Here is a 16037-nt window from a genome sequence, read left to right on the forward strand (position 1 = left end):
TTTTTTGGCATAGTTCGAGCCTAGTCCCCTTTTACACTAGTTCGAACAAGTTCTCCATCGCAAAAAAGTTTAATGGAAGTATTGATTTTTATACAAAAAAAAAATTCTTGGAAAAAAAACAAACGCGCACAACTTCAATTTGATCACTCGAAGTTCTGTTATCGATGCAAGCTTGCAAATTTGTTTTTGCATGCTGTTCAATAGCACGCCCCTGATAGCTGTTATCATGGCAATGACATTTCTTTTATTCTCTTTTATTAATTAAAAAAATAAGATCGATTTTCTAGCACATATTTTTCATTTTGGTGTCCTAGATTGACTATCACACTGTCCGGTGGCTTGCCTCTTTACGACAGCAGCTTATTTAGTTACTTACTTTTGGATACTTTGCATGCGCGCAGCCTGGCTCTGGAGGTGCTGAACGACGCAGCGGGTCACATTCTGCTGCTTCCTGTTGTCTGCGTATTTCTTTTTCGCCCTGCTTTTTCTTTTTGCTGCGTCACTTGACGTGCCATTGCCTTGTGTTGGCTGGTTGACCAAATTGTTATTTTTTATTTTTTTTTATTTAAGTGTTTTTTATAAAAGTTTTTTCTCCGGTTTTTTCTTCATTTTATATACCCACGCGCATTCAACTTCAACTTTGCATTCCTTTTATCTGCATTTATTTCGCATTGTTGCTACTCTTGTATTATATCAGTTTCTCCCTTCGGAAATTTATGAAATGTAATGCAGTAAGCAATGGCTGGGCAAGAGGCCGAAAGCAAGTTGCATTCAGCATGTCTTCCACGCAATTTTTGTGCATTTTTTTGCACTTATTTTTAAAGATTTTTTTGTTTGTTCGCGACTCAATTTTTTTCTTTGTAGTGCGCTTTAATCTTTATAACTGTACTTAAGTTGCAGTTATGCAAACGTGTGTGTGGCTCTGGCTGGCTGCTGCTGCGCACATTTTAATCACAAATAAAATTCACATCGACTTGGTAACACGAAAGTCAAAAAAAAAAGCGAAGGAGGTACAGCGAAGGGGCTGCAGCTTGCAGTAAGTAGGAGTGAGTGCCTTTGTTACCTTGCGAATTTCGTTGAAACATCAGGCTAATGAAACTTTGCGGGGGAGAGGGTTAGTGGGTTTGGTATTGTTTTTTTTATTTTTTTTTTAGTTGACAGACGAAGACACAAAGCGCAACAAGAATGAAATGATCGTAGCGTGCAGATATGGTCCGATGTTTGTAGCTGTTGTTTTAGGGTTTTTGGCTCGAGTCTGTATGTTTGCGGCTCAATATCAAATAATGGAGATTTATTAAATTTTATGTTTTTTGCTGAGTATCTTTTTTTTATATAACAGTATTTATGTGTGTACACTTATATGAATGTATTTGTTTGCAATAAATATGCACAGCGACACACGACGGGATATTGAAAGTTGCTTTTTACTTTCCACTTTCTTGCGTGTTGTTTAAATTTTTGTTGTCTATTCCTCTCAATCAAAAGCGTACGATTAAAGAAATGTTGTTCGATAAAAGGTTGCTGGATTTTAGATGAAAAATGCGTTTCTACTTTATTATGAAGATTCCGAAAGGCAGAACTGGTTTGGGAATTGATTTTTATCGGAAATAAAAACCGATACCTGTTTTGTTTGGCGTCGCGAAACTCGATCAGATTTCGATTTTTTGAACATGAGTAAAACCGATATTCGAATCAGCTGTTTGCACATTGGGTCTGTTTCAGTAAACTTTAAATTTCTTACAACATGCTTGCCGTATTTTTTATAGTACCGGGTTAACCGGGCTTTGCCCGGAGTTCATGTACTTTTTAAAGTTTTCAGATAGATAGCCTTGAAACCCAAAACATTATCTGAGTACAAAAGTTCATCAAAATCATTAGAGCCGTTTCCGAGAACGCTATGGATATGTATATATCCAAGAATTGCTCGTTTGATGTAATAAGATAATGATGAAAATGCCTTATTTTCGCAGTCTAAGTCCCACCCTATTGCATGGTAGCCGCATTGAAAGTATTGGAGCAGACGGACCCGAGCCGCCAGTCGATGATGTTGGAGTCGATGCCCCATCGCCTGAATATGACGAATAGCAAGCACGTGGCTGAAAAACAACAAAGCTTCTCGAGCTGACGACCTGCCAACTGAGCTATTCAAGTACGGCAGAATATGATCAGATGAGCACATGTCCGACGAATGGAATTTAAGTGTGTTCTGCCCAATCCACAAGAAAGGAAACACCGCTACTGCGCCAAGTACTGCGGGATCAGCATTCTAAGCATAAGTTAAAAGGTCTTATCGAGCGTATTGTGCGCAAAACTGAAGCCCACGGACAACGAACTGACTGAGCTTTATCAGTGTGGCCTTAGATCTGGCAAACCCACCATAGGTCAAGTATTCAGAATATGCCCAATCTTGGAAAAGACCCGCGCGAAAAGGATCGACACTCATCATCTATTTGTCGACTTCAAAGCCGGTGTCAAGCAAATGTCAATATTGAAATCCAACGCTGATACTCTTGACAACAAGTGATACTTTGGACTGAGTAGGCAAATCAGGAGTAAAGTTCTCGACGTACGAAAATCACACTCTATAAGTAACTCATCCTGCCCTCGCCGGTATATGGCGAAGATATTGGATATTGGGCTTGGTTGAATGTAGTGCCTCCCAAGTTTCGCTCAGACAAGAGTGATAGACATTGACTGTGACACCGAGCGTAGCTTCATCTTGCATTCTTTGACTAGCTTAGACTTGTTATCAGAAGATGATATAGCTAGCGCCGCCTGGCTGTCCAAGTAAATCACTGCTTTTACTTTTCAATAGCACTATTAAGTATTTAGTAACCTAAATACAGGTCTCACATATGCCCATAACTTCGACATTAAATATGTAGGCTTGGTTCGCCAGCCGCAGTGACCGATTGGCACCAATCTCCTCGGAATAGACTTCTGGCCCCACACCGCAGTCCATTCTGGATCCATCAGTGCAGATAGAGATAGCTTCCATATCATCTGACTCGCCTCTTCTCCATTCACTTCTGGTTGGAAACTGCACCAGTACATTCAAGTCAAAATCGTGGTTCGATACCATGTAGTCCGTGGTTTTATTTTCTATAGGACCAATGCTTAAGATTGAGCTATGCCCAAAAGCCTTCGTTTTTCACAACCCCGACTCCCTGAGTCTTAATGCTGAGTACATTGCGATTTTCTTTACGCATCGACCACTCAAAATCATATTTACGACGACATTCAGTGCTTCTGAGTGGCAGGATCTCAATGCCCCAGTGGTCCCCAAACAAGCCACTCTTTTTAGGCTACTTGGCATCAGAGAAACGACTGGTGTGCTTTGTTGAACTCGGCCAAAATCACTTAGGTGGCTACAACGCCAAATAAGAAGAAAAAGTCCAAATTTTTGATTTAACCTTTAACACATTTTTATATCAGTTGTAAGTCTATTTAGGATGGCGCCATTCCCGAATTACCTTTCGATCCAGTATTCCAGTGTCCGAAATTCGAATGCGGTGGTAACAGCTGAATTTTCAATAAAAAGATTTATTGGCAATAAATCGAGAGCCTCCCTTGGGCAGGATCTCCTTGCATCTCCTTGCATCTGTTGCACCAACAGCAGCTGACCTCTGAAGTTTGCTGAGTTTTTAAGGACGCATAGTAGTTATTCTAGTATTCAATGTTTATCAATTTAAAAAGAGGAAGCTGTTAGGTCAGCTATCTATCAGAGTTATCCCCGGCCGAAATGTTTAGCCTTTTAATATGCATGTGATGCTTATTTTAGGACTAGCAGAAATCTATTGTCTATGATAAGAAAATGTTACTCATACGCCCTGTGACCCAATGTTAAAGAGCTCAATAATGGCAGTGTTTAGGAACTATTGACATCTTCCAAATTTTAATAGAAACCCTAACTCGAACTCAACCTCTTGAAGTACAATGTCTAATGGAAGAGCAAGAGCAGACATACATTAGGCCGGATCGATCCTCAAACGAAAGAAAAATGTTAATGAAGTCGAACGGTCAAAATACTCCCTACTTTGTAATAATGCTTAGACTGATAGGCACCATTATGACTTTATGATAGATATGTTTATGAAAATTAAAATATCCTTGTTCAGCATAATCTCTAAAAATCATTGCAACCCTAAAATTCATTTTAAAGTTAAAAATGAGTGCAACCTAAACCCTAATCTATAGGTATGGAGTATATGTCGAAGAAATTTTGTTTAAATTTTTTTTTTATATAAATTAGCTTAATGATGCAATTAATGCAACGGCGCACAGTGGGACGTCCCCATATAAGCCGCGGCCAAAACTAGTAAACGCGCCTTGATTTAGTTTAAACGTGGTGTATGTTTTACTCTCACTTGGGAAAGAAGAGATTTGAAGTATATTGTGGATAGGCTCACTGCCACGCCCACTGCACTTGTGGGCGGAAATATTAAAAGTGAACCGATTTTGATGAAATTCGGTTTGGTCACAGGCTTGGCGTTTAAAATAATAAATCTGAAAGATGATCAAGTTTGGCCGACTGGTTCGCCCACCGCTCACACAAATTTCAGTTTCTGCTACTAAGGACGGACCAATTTTGATGAAATTTTAATCAACGCTCCCCCATTTTACTTATTAATGCATACATTTGAAATATGATGCACATTCTCCAACATCCATATAAAAGTTTTGTCAAATCCAAACCTATTCTTTAAATAATATTTTAAAGAAATAAATGATCTTTATTTTTTATTTTGAACAAGTTGTAGTGTCATTGCATTTTGGTGATCAATTGTCGGGCTAACACAATTTATACTTTTATTTTGTCTGAATAACTTTAACAACAAATATGAAACCATTGAAATAACGAACATTTGTCAATTAAGTTACTACTGTAAGAACACAAATCAAACCTTTCAAGATACTGAAAATGCGATTTAGGAATCATATGTACATATATGTATATAAATTTACTAATAAGTTCTAAATTAATTCATCGTCGCTCACTTCACTACCACTGTTTGCTTCACCTTTGTCGTCTTGTACAACGTATTCCTTTATGTTCTCAAAGGAATTGAATTTAACACTTTTCCGTTTCCTGACCAAAAGCGGATCAGATGATAATAACATGTTAGACATTTGTTGCAATTCTTGATACTTTTCTGGCATTATTGAGGCGCATTTTCCTTATTTCCTTATGCTGGGTTTCTATAGCTTCCTCCGATAAAAGCCCAATAGGTATTTCGAAGCTTTTTGATACCTGGCTCCCATGTACAAGAATTTTGTGAACCGTACTGGGCATGTAATACCACGAATACAAATTTAAATACAAATGAAATGTTTTATCCAAAAGAGCTTCAAATTCAGTAAAATTTATATGCTTTGCGCAGGATATAATACGTAATATTTTATCAAAATTTTTAATAAATCCAACATAACACCAACTCCTGAAGTGGTACCTCAGCTGACGTTTCGGATACTGTGATCGGGTTTGGGAGCATTTCGTCTTTGCCTATTTTAAGAGCATAATAACTGGGAAAACAGTCTTTGTGAATTCTGTTTACCACTGATCGCAAAGTATTATACTTTTCCTTTGATAGGTTTAAATCGAAAAAAAGCCCTAAAGCGTCGTTTATAGAAAGACAGTCTACGTCTCCTTGGTGTATTGATTTTTCGATCTTTTTTGCAGCTTTAGTAAGTTCTTCCGGCGATTTTGATGAAACAAGATCTTGAACCCTTCTTCTTTTTGTTCTATTTGAAGCCATTTCATATGGCACATACGGCCTTCCCACGTGTGCAGAAGTTATCTAAAAAAGAACACGATGCAGGACTCAGTCAAGCCATTAAATAATTTACATATAATAAAATCAAAATGCAGATGCGTCACAAAGAATTCATTCTGTGCCTCAATGGGTACTTGATTTTGCACAACAAACTCTGTCTGAAGCCAATCTGAATACTTCTTCTCAAAAATTTATCTATTCCGAGAACTTGCTGTCAACTTTTGCTTGAATGCTGCAACCAGTCGTCGAATTTTATCTTTTTTTACCTTCGTAGAGTCTCCAAATTTTGTTTTTAGAAAATTGTTTACTGCACATTCTTGATTGGTTCGATTGGAATTTTTTTCTTTCACCCAAACTTTAAAAGTATCACCAAATTTAACGAGAGGTGCCACTACAAAAAATGCAATATAAGACAAGCTCGCAGGTTTTCGCAGCTGAAATTTTTTAGACTTCACACACATACTTGCGTCCAAATTCCTGTATTACTATTTTAGCTCGCTTCTCAGGTCCTTTTTAAATCCTGATCTCTAAAGATTCCGTTTTGAAATGTTTATAATTTGTAAATTAAGCCGAATTTTAATTCAAAATATCTCGGTTATGCAACAGGCAACACAAAAATCAAAGTATACTACCACAACATAGAAACACTTGTAAAGTATCCACAAATACCATTTGACTAAATGGTTGTCAAGTTCCTAAAAAAGCCTACTTAAAATACATCACTCAAAATCAAAATCTTGTATTTAAAATTTATTCATTTACATTGCATCCACTTTGAAGCCACCTTGAGGCTACAAAAATGCATTTTTTCCAAAAATTCCTTTTGATCTGACTTAGTAGGATATTAGGTAATAAATATACATACTAATTTTTTTTTAATTAGCTAGTTTGGTTTTTTGACTTTTGGCCGCTGTCGTCCCATAGTGCGGCGGTGGCTGCAATATGTGGCATGCCTAAACTCAAATTCCACAAGTGAAAAATATGAGAACTAATAACGCAATTCAATTAATTTTGCACACAACAAATTGCAGTCGAAGCCACCGAAGCTTCCACTAAAAAAATTTACCACAAGCAAATGGCTGGCAGCGTTAACAAGTCGCAGCAAAACGGTGGCGGTAGCGACATGTGATGCTGCAGCAGCGAATTCTTGCAATAATGTATGTATGTAGTGGCATTCACAGTCAGTGCCATGGCCAAATGTGCGAGCACCGGAGTTGGCTGCATAGAAAAAGTGCTGGAAAAACGAGTTTCTGCAGCATGCCACAAACAGGCAAGGCGATGCGAGCGAGCGCGCGCGCGCGATCAGTTAGTTGGCTTGTCAACGCAAATGTAGTCAAACCTGCAATTAAACTACACCAAGTGCAACATGCGGGCAAAAAATAACCCGCTGTGTTGCATGTTGGCCGTCCGGTGCCCGACGCCCGCCGCCATTGCGCATTGTTGCAATCAATGCTGCAGCCAAGCCTTGTCGCCTTGCCTTGGCCACCAAATTAGAGTGGCGGCTGCTGCAACCTGTCTGCTCACGTACTACCGCTGTCATCCTACGCGCCCCCTCCAGTTCACCGGCGAGTGCATTGCAAGTTGCACGTTGGAATTTGTGCCGCACCGCTGCAACAATAATAACAATTGCATTGTTGCAATGCTTTTGCGCTGTGAATTTTCTCTTTTTGCCTGGTTTATTTATGTAGTATGCTACTTACCGCACTGCTGGCTGCACTCAATTGACTGGCAGTGAAGCTGCAATATTCTGTGGCAGCTCAAGCAAGCGGTTGCTGTTAAGCAGGAAATTCGTGTTTCAATTCAATTTTTATTTTATATTTTTTTTTTGATTTTTATGTTGAAAACTTTGTTGGCTAAATTTAAGTTTTCTTGTGTTTGTTTGTTCGCATGGCCGGTCGTTGGCGACCGACCACAAAAATTACACTATTTTTCACCGTTATTTCTAAGTGGCGGCTAACAGCGTTCGAGTTGCTTTCAACCAGTTCTTGTTCGGTTCCACAATTTTCGACCTGCAACTGTGTCCAATAATATTGCGGTTGTTATTATTGGAATGTCTTTTATTATTCTCATAAATGCGGTTTTCCGGCGGATTCATTTCTACAAGTGACACGAGGTTTATGTGCTTTACTCAGGAAATAAAATTAAATTTTTTAATTTTATTTTTTGCTCAGAAAATAGTCGTTATATTTTGATTTTTATTTTTTGCTCAGGAAATAATCGTTATTTTTTGAGTTTTATTTTTTGCTCGGAAAATAAACGTTTTTTTAGTTTTATTTTTATTTTAATAAATATATCAACAAAAATATCGATTATCATAACAATAACAATATCTATTATTATATATATACCAATACCGGTTGTTATATCGGTAACAACATCGATAAATATATTGATAAGAATATCGATAAATCTGTCGATTATTATATTAATAAATATGCCGATAAAAAATTTCGATAACAATATTGAAATTTATCGTAAAATTAACCGTAAGTATATCAATAACAATATAGATAAAAATATCGATAAATACATCGATAAAATATCAATTTAGAAATCTATAAATTTATCGATATCAAGATCAATAAATACAACGAAAGTTCCGAAATAAATAAATAGTCCCGAGAATCTCTAAATAGTCTTAAAAATCCGGTTGAAGGTCCGAGAATGTCTAAAATCCTGAAATACTTCCCGAAATAATGTGTGGTGAGTTTAGGTGAGGTGTGATGAATTCAGTTGTGGTGAGTTAAGGTTTGGTGAAGTTAGGTGTGGTAGGATCAGGCGTGGTGAGTTTAAGTGAGGTGTGGTGAATTTGTGTGTTGTGATTTGATTTGATTTGAGGTGAGGTGAAGCGATCGATTTTTATGCGACTGCTATGCAAAAAAGTATTTTATTGGCTTCAATTTAAGACAAATAAAAAAAAATCTGTAATCAACTCTGCTTTTTCCATTAAATAATCACTCAATATACACAACTGTTAAGAAACAATTAATCACTTTCTGCAAAAAAAAACACAAATTGATTGATAATTCAAATAACAAAAGACCAGAAGAAATGCGAAACTAATCACTGATTATTTAATTGAGCGTTAAATTATATTTGCATTATATCTCTGACAATTAGCCACAAAGTGAAGCAACGAGCGCCGTGTAATTAATATTTATTTTGTAATTAAAAAATATTAGCAAAATGCTATTGCCAATTCCGTGCATAGAAGTCATAAAAAATATGTGAACCAAAGAGTATAAGAAATGATCATCCGATTGCAGAAATGTGATAAATGCAGTGAAGAAATTGCAAACAGTTAGATGGATCTATGCCGCTAACTATGAATAGATAGACAGTTTATGGAATCAGCTGCGTACATATCTTTGAATGTGCATATTAAGCTTTGCATGCATGACTTCCAACAAAAAACAAACAAACAAATTATCCCAAGCACAAAAGCCGAACAAAAGCCTCGCATCGAAAATATTGACTTAGTACAAAAAAAAAATATAAAACCAAATGGTAGCCCAGAAATGACAACAAAGAAGTGCTGAATTGTGAAATCATTAAGCAAATAAACAAATGTGAAAAAGTGAACGACTTCTGAGTGAAGGGTGAAGTAACCGCGGGGCCTTTGTGAGCATAATTTAAAGGTGGCGAGGAAAAAGTAAGACATATATCGTCGTTTAAAGTACAAAACCGCGTACCAAGAAAATGCAAAACCTCGTATGTGAGGTTGCCAATATTTTATAGGAGAGAGCAAAACTTGTGTTATTTCAAAACGGTTCTCCCTTTTATCCCTATTTATCTCTTCTTCTTATGTCTAAGTATCGATATTTTAGTATGAATGGATAAGGGCTTGATGCTAGGAGCCTACGGTGATCAAATGTCTTTTGGCACAAATGTCAGTTACGAGTTTTTGCAGAACCTCGATACGCGGTTTTGTACTTTAAACGACGATATGTATATGTGTATGTACGTATGTATGTATCTGTGTATGCAAATGTGGAATGCAGCACAATGCACAATAAATAAATATTTGTTTGTTTAGAATCAGCTATTTAATGATGGAATGGATAACAGGTTCTAGAGCGAATGGACAATGTGCGGCATGTCGAGAAGGCTTCAGCTTTAGAAAATAATTCTGATTGAGTAAGAGGAAAATTGCTAGCTGATTTGCCTCTGAGTACTATTTCTAATCAAAATCCATGTAACAACTTTCCGATACCATTTAAAGTACCAAAACCAGTCAAGATTTAACTATCGGTAGCAAATCGATTTTAATTTTATTTGAGTGAATCCATTAATGTTTTGATCACAGCGTTGGCTTAAACTGCTATTTTCTGATCGTTTCTGGTTCTTTGACTTTCCCTCAATCTTCTCTAAACCAATAGCCTTTTTTTCTTTCTTACGATGGGTAAAGGCTCGAAGGGTTCAAATGTAATTGCATTAAATGTGAACAAGCCTCGACACTTTAGACTTTTCAGACGGTCTGAGCACAGGCTAAAACGCGAAAATTTATACCATCTGAGGTACATAACTTGTAAACATATACGGTGTTATTAATAGATTTTTCTATGTGTGTGTTTCAGACCGAAGTCATACTGAAGTTTTCAAAAACACATTTTTTTTTTTGATAAAACGACTGAAAATTAGTTACGGATTGGCATCCTCAGACATTTGCCATTAGGCATCATTTTGATTTGGTGAAGTAAAATCCTCAATTCCGAAGTGTAAATCTCAAGCTTTTGTTTGCTGGAAATCTTGTGTCGCACGAATCTTCACTTTGCCTGTTTTCTCAAACATAATTACTATTTCACAAAGGTAAAAATTTGCCATATAAGAAAGGTTTAAATTTTTAGAAACTTTGCTGTTCAAAAATAAAAATGTAAATAAGTATTTGTCAAATAAGTACCTAAAACTGAGAAAGTCGTTCATATCTGGTTCACCATTATTACTCTGCGGTTGTCATAACATATTTTACCCTGAAATTATAGTTTTTTCTTTATCTTAATGTTTAAATTCTATAGAAAAAATCACTCGAAGATATCATGGATTATAATTATCAATCCGAACCAACCTTTAATTTGTTTTACTAATCAATATGGTGTGGCCGGGGTCGGGTGGCAACATAAGCGTTAAGTCTGTCGTTATTCTAACGAAAACTGCAGCAGAAGGGCTTGAAACTCTGGTCATTCTGCAGGAGTAAAGAACTAAGGCCAGATGGCCTATCGCTACAAAGGATTCGCTGATTGGGAATGTAAATATAAAAGTCTACTAACTCACTTTGATGCATTAGTTTCAAGATAAGTTGCTATTTCTATTTTGCTAACATCAGTAATGACTTCCGCTGCATTCCTATATTTTATCTACAAGTTTCCCATTTGGACAGTATTGGTATTTCAAGTACAATTACTGTTCAGCTAATTATGTAATACCAAGTTAATAACCAAGTGTCTTGGAATTATATTCAATCTGCAAAGATGAAGAAGTAAATAATTAAATAAATGCCTGAGATTTGTAGTCATCGCTTTTATGTAGATATATATATTGTAGAGTAATATATGTACGAGCAGTAACTCGCATGCCTACTCCAATAGTATTCAATATTTGTTATAAAAATCGTTGTATGATTATTGTTGCGGCTTCTTATTATTCTTTCCATACAACCCTTTGTCTCATTCTCTGCCTTGCCATGCCATGTCTGCATAGTCTGGATGAGACTGGTCAGGTCACCTTTGGTCGCGACCAGACTGGTGCTCTTCATGATACACTGACTGGCCTGTAATTGTGTTGCCCTTCTGTAATAATGGCAGCATAGCCTGCTATATACTGTCGATATTTTTTTTTTATATTGTTGTGCGAATGTATTGTAGAATTGTGTGTTTGTACATATGAGCATATATGTATGTATGTATAACCATATTGTAAATATGCTTTGCCCACACATTCCATTACCTTTTTGTTTCTCGCCTTTTCAGCTCTTCACCTTTATTCAATTGCTCCACTGCACGCACTCCTATTTTACGAGCCACCAGCTAAGCTCGTTTTAAAGTACACAATTTTAGCTAAAAAGCCTAAGTCAGAGCAGTCAACCGTCTCAGTGGCGTTGTTGCATGTTGCGCGTTCTTGACGTCGGCATCGACTTTGGCTATGGTTCGGGCGTCATCGCGACAGCGGTAGCGTCATCATTGTACTAGAGTCAGTTTCGTCATTGACTCGCAGCCTAAGCTTGCAACGCCTTTCTCTCCTTTCCACGCTTAATACTCCTGGTCTGGGAAGTCAGGTTTGCTTTTAAGGTCGGCCGGTCGGGTGAACGCCGCCTTAGCAGCTACATACATATGTATGTATGTAAGTACATGTACTATGTGCATACATACCAGACATTGGCAAAGGGTTTTTTGTGACTTTAAGCCTACTCAAGTTAAAAACGGAGGATGAACGAACACCACCGCAAAGCGTGCTGTCTTGCAAATACAGCCACCACAAGTGAACGATGCTTATAACAGCTCATACTGATATTGACTTCGGCAAATCTGTACTCCGAATGATCGTGCACGAAACCAGCAACCGCCGTATTTGATCGACAGCCATAAGCACGATACTGCATTTGGACGGTTGCCGAAAGCATGACAGCTTATAGCTGAAATACAATGCCGGCGAACGGCGAACTCACCACAGCGAAATTCGCGTTGTCAAAATTAGAACACCCGCAAGCATATGAAATTGAACACAGCCAAAGCGAAATGCGAAGTTCGCTTGGCGGCGTTTCATGGCGATAGATTTATTTCTATCGCCCTGCTGGGCTATGACAGCTGTGCGTGCCAAAGGTGGCCGTATTTCTTTTTTGCTTTCAAAGTTTTAAAAGAAAACAACCTAAACACGATTTTTTGTTGTTGTTTGAAAAATATAGTTGTGGATTCGTTAAATCTGGCTTGAAACAAATTATTTATAATAATCTTTCTTTGTTTTACATTTATATTTGTTATCATTTCCTCATTTCTAAATATGATTTAGTTTTTTCCAAATATGGTCACCCAAATTATAAAGGCGACCAAATGGGATCAGCTGTTTTCGCTATCGCTCTAATTCTGTTTAAGTAGGCGAAATAGCTGGGCGAACGGTGAACGACAGCATCGCGCAATTCGGCGAAGTTTGCCGTTCGCCGGTATTGTATTTCAAGCATTATGTGAAAGACTGGCGAAGGCAAGATGCCGCAGTTAGCTACCTTGATTTGTTGCAGAAGTCAAACCGCCGCCTTTGGTTTGTTGCTGAAGGCGTGTTTGACGTGTTGCCGAAGTGATGATACTGTAGTTCAAAAACATTCAAAGACACTTGCTTGTTTGAAATGAAGCATTGATATGTACATACATACATACTTACGTACGTATGCATATTCACAACTAGCCTACATACACGTATGCACACGTATGCACATTCCTCACAACTAGCCAGCAGTGAGCAATGCAATTGAATGGTAGACGCGCTATAAATACATACATACATGCATACGAGACGATAAATTACCCTTTACCACATTCGTCGTCATTTCAGCAACAAGTCAGATGATTTTCAGCAACAAGTCAGATGATTTTCAGCAACAAGTCAAATGGCTTTCAGCAACAAGTCAGATGATTTTCAGCAACAAGTCAAACGACTTCTGCAACAAATGATGACTCTCATGTTTTCGGAGCCGTTCAACTGCCACGTTTGCTGGTTTCGTGCACGATCATTCAGAGTAAAGATTTGCCGAAGTCAATATCAGTATGAGCAGTTATAAGCATCGTTCACTAGTGGTGGCTGTATTTGCAAGACAGCACGCAATGCGCTCGTGTTCAGTGATCCTCTAATTTCGTTTAGGTATCGATACTACTAAGCCAACGCCGCTGCTCAGTCATACAAAGCAGCGGTATTGAATGAGTATGAACAGTTGACGATCAACCAATGCCATTCCCTGATACATACATACATATTTAAGCACGTACGTAGTGTGTTGCCTTGTCTGGTATGTCGGCTTTTGCGTAACATATCCAAATGCTGCATACAAAAGAACGATACATATACGGTGGCGAGAGTATAAATAGCGAAGAGACATTTTAGCAAGTTTCAACAATTTTTTTATTTAAACAATTTTTATTTTGTTTTGTGAATTATAGCTTACTATCTGAACAAAATCATGTAAATCAAAATTTCCATATTTGTAGAACATTTATATAAATTTTACGAATTTTAATATATGTCATAAAAATTCAAAAATATTTAGTCAGATTTTTTAGAGTTTTTTTTTTTGAGTATGCAGTTTTGTAGCCCATTATATTTAAAAATATATGCATAATAATGTGCAAGTTTGAAATAGATAGGAATTACCGCTGATTTTTGACAATTTTTGTCGCCCATTTTCTTCCGTACAAAGTATGTTTGACAATTTTTTTGTATGAAGAAAATGAGCAACAGCTTCCGCAATAAAATTACCAAAAAATCAATGGTAAGTTCTAGCTACTTAAAACTTGCACTTTGAGATAATAAAATTGAATGGGCTATAAAATTGCATACTCAGAATATTTTTAAGAAATCTAATTTGAAATTTTGAATTACTTGATTTTTTTTAGACAACAAGCTGCACTTTCATAAAAAAATAATAAACATTAAATAAACGCAAATAGCCAAAGAATGCTAAAATTTTTATTGCTTATTTATGTTTTCGCCACTGTATATGTATTGGGCCCGGCCTTTTAAGGCTGATGGCAATAATAGAAACTCATTTTCTTGACCAGTGTTGGCTATATTCCTTTTATTTATTTAATAACTAATATTTTTTATAAATGTCTAACTCATCATATATATCAATATAGTAAAATACAGTAAAATTGCGTTTTTAGTCTTTCACTCGCACGCCAGTCATTCAAAAATGATTTAAAAACTTCAAAGAAATGTGGTCAGAGAAGAATTATGGGTATTAAATTAAAGAGGAAATTCTCTTGAATTTAAACAGATTCAAATTTCGCAATATTTGTTTTAAAAAAAATTATTTGTTGAGGACTTATATAAACTTGAACACACTCTCGAATTTCATCCTTCTAACTTTATCAGCTAAAAAAATTACCTATCTTTACCGTCCTTGAGAATTCAAAAACATTTAATTTTTTTTTAGTTTTAAATAAATTTTCTCTTTCATTTGCTATTAATATTTTTATTCCACATTGCACTGAATTGTTTAAATAACTTTGGAATAAAATAAATTCTAACACCAGAGAGAAAAACTAAAAACGCCACTTTAAATAAAAAAAAGTAGGTCTCAAATAGTGTTTAAAAAACTGTAATGAGTTTAATTTCATTAACTTTTGCTTATGCTTATGCTTCGGAACAAGACGACAGTCGCAGTTTATTTATTTCACAAACTAAACTCTTTTTAATACATATGCGTCATATTTAGAACAAGTGGTTAATTTTGCCTTAATGTATCTACATACATATGTACATATGTTTGTGAAAATCAGGCAAAACTGCATTGCACACTGCGTTATTTCGATAACAAAGTATGCGTTAAAAAGAATCTCGGTTAAAAAACCTTAGCTTACATTCTACATACATACATACATATGTACACAGATATATTTATTTATGTTTGTGCACACAGGTCATTTGGTAATAACATAACACATGTGCATACATACATGTATATGTATTATTTTCTGGATTTTTAATGATGTGGTTAGGATCTATTGTTTTATGTTTAAAAGGAGTTTTTTTAGTTTAGGAGATTAGGAGAGGAGAGAGATTAGACAGGCAAACGGGTTGTTTGGTCAGCAAAAATTTATGGGATAAAAATTGCATCAACTAAGAATTTCGAGTAAAGGATTGTATATACACATGCAGATATGTATATATATACATATATCCACAAATGTATGTATCTATTTGTGTATGTATAGATATGTTCTCATGTACAGAAGAATAGATACGTGCTATTTTGACCATCTACTAGGTAGGTACATACATATGTGCATACATATCTATGTAAATAGGTATAATATTTTTAATATTCAATAATTTCTTAAAAAATTTAAACTTATACATGAAAGAAAGCTGCGAGCGCCTTGTTACCTGCGAGGCATTGAGCACGAGTATGCTCGCTCGCTCGAACTCCAAGTTTATGCATAATTTCTGCATTGTTAACGATGTGGTCAGTTTTGGAAAAAACGACAATTAATGCATAGAAATATCCGTAAAAGACCAAAAAATTCGTTTGGTTTGTACTCAGCTGCAATTGAAACCCAT

At 36.3% G+C, this 16037-nt stretch overlaps 1 protein-coding gene across 2 annotated transcripts in view; it reads right to left on the reverse strand.

Annotated features, from left to right (window-relative positions):
- The window catches only part of LOC118740943 (UDP-glucosyltransferase 2-like), a 515118-nt gene that overhangs the window by 235657 nt on the left and 263424 nt on the right, over positions 1–16037 (reverse strand). The gene's annotated exons all lie outside the window — the stretch shown is intronic.

Source organism: Rhagoletis pomonella, unplaced genomic scaffold (assembly GCF_013731165.1).
Source record: "Rhagoletis pomonella isolate Grant_MI unplaced genomic scaffold, Rhpom_1.0 Rhpom_scaffold_00006, whole genome shotgun sequence".
Lineage (NCBI taxonomy): Eukaryota > Metazoa > Arthropoda > Insecta > Diptera > Tephritidae > Rhagoletis > Rhagoletis pomonella.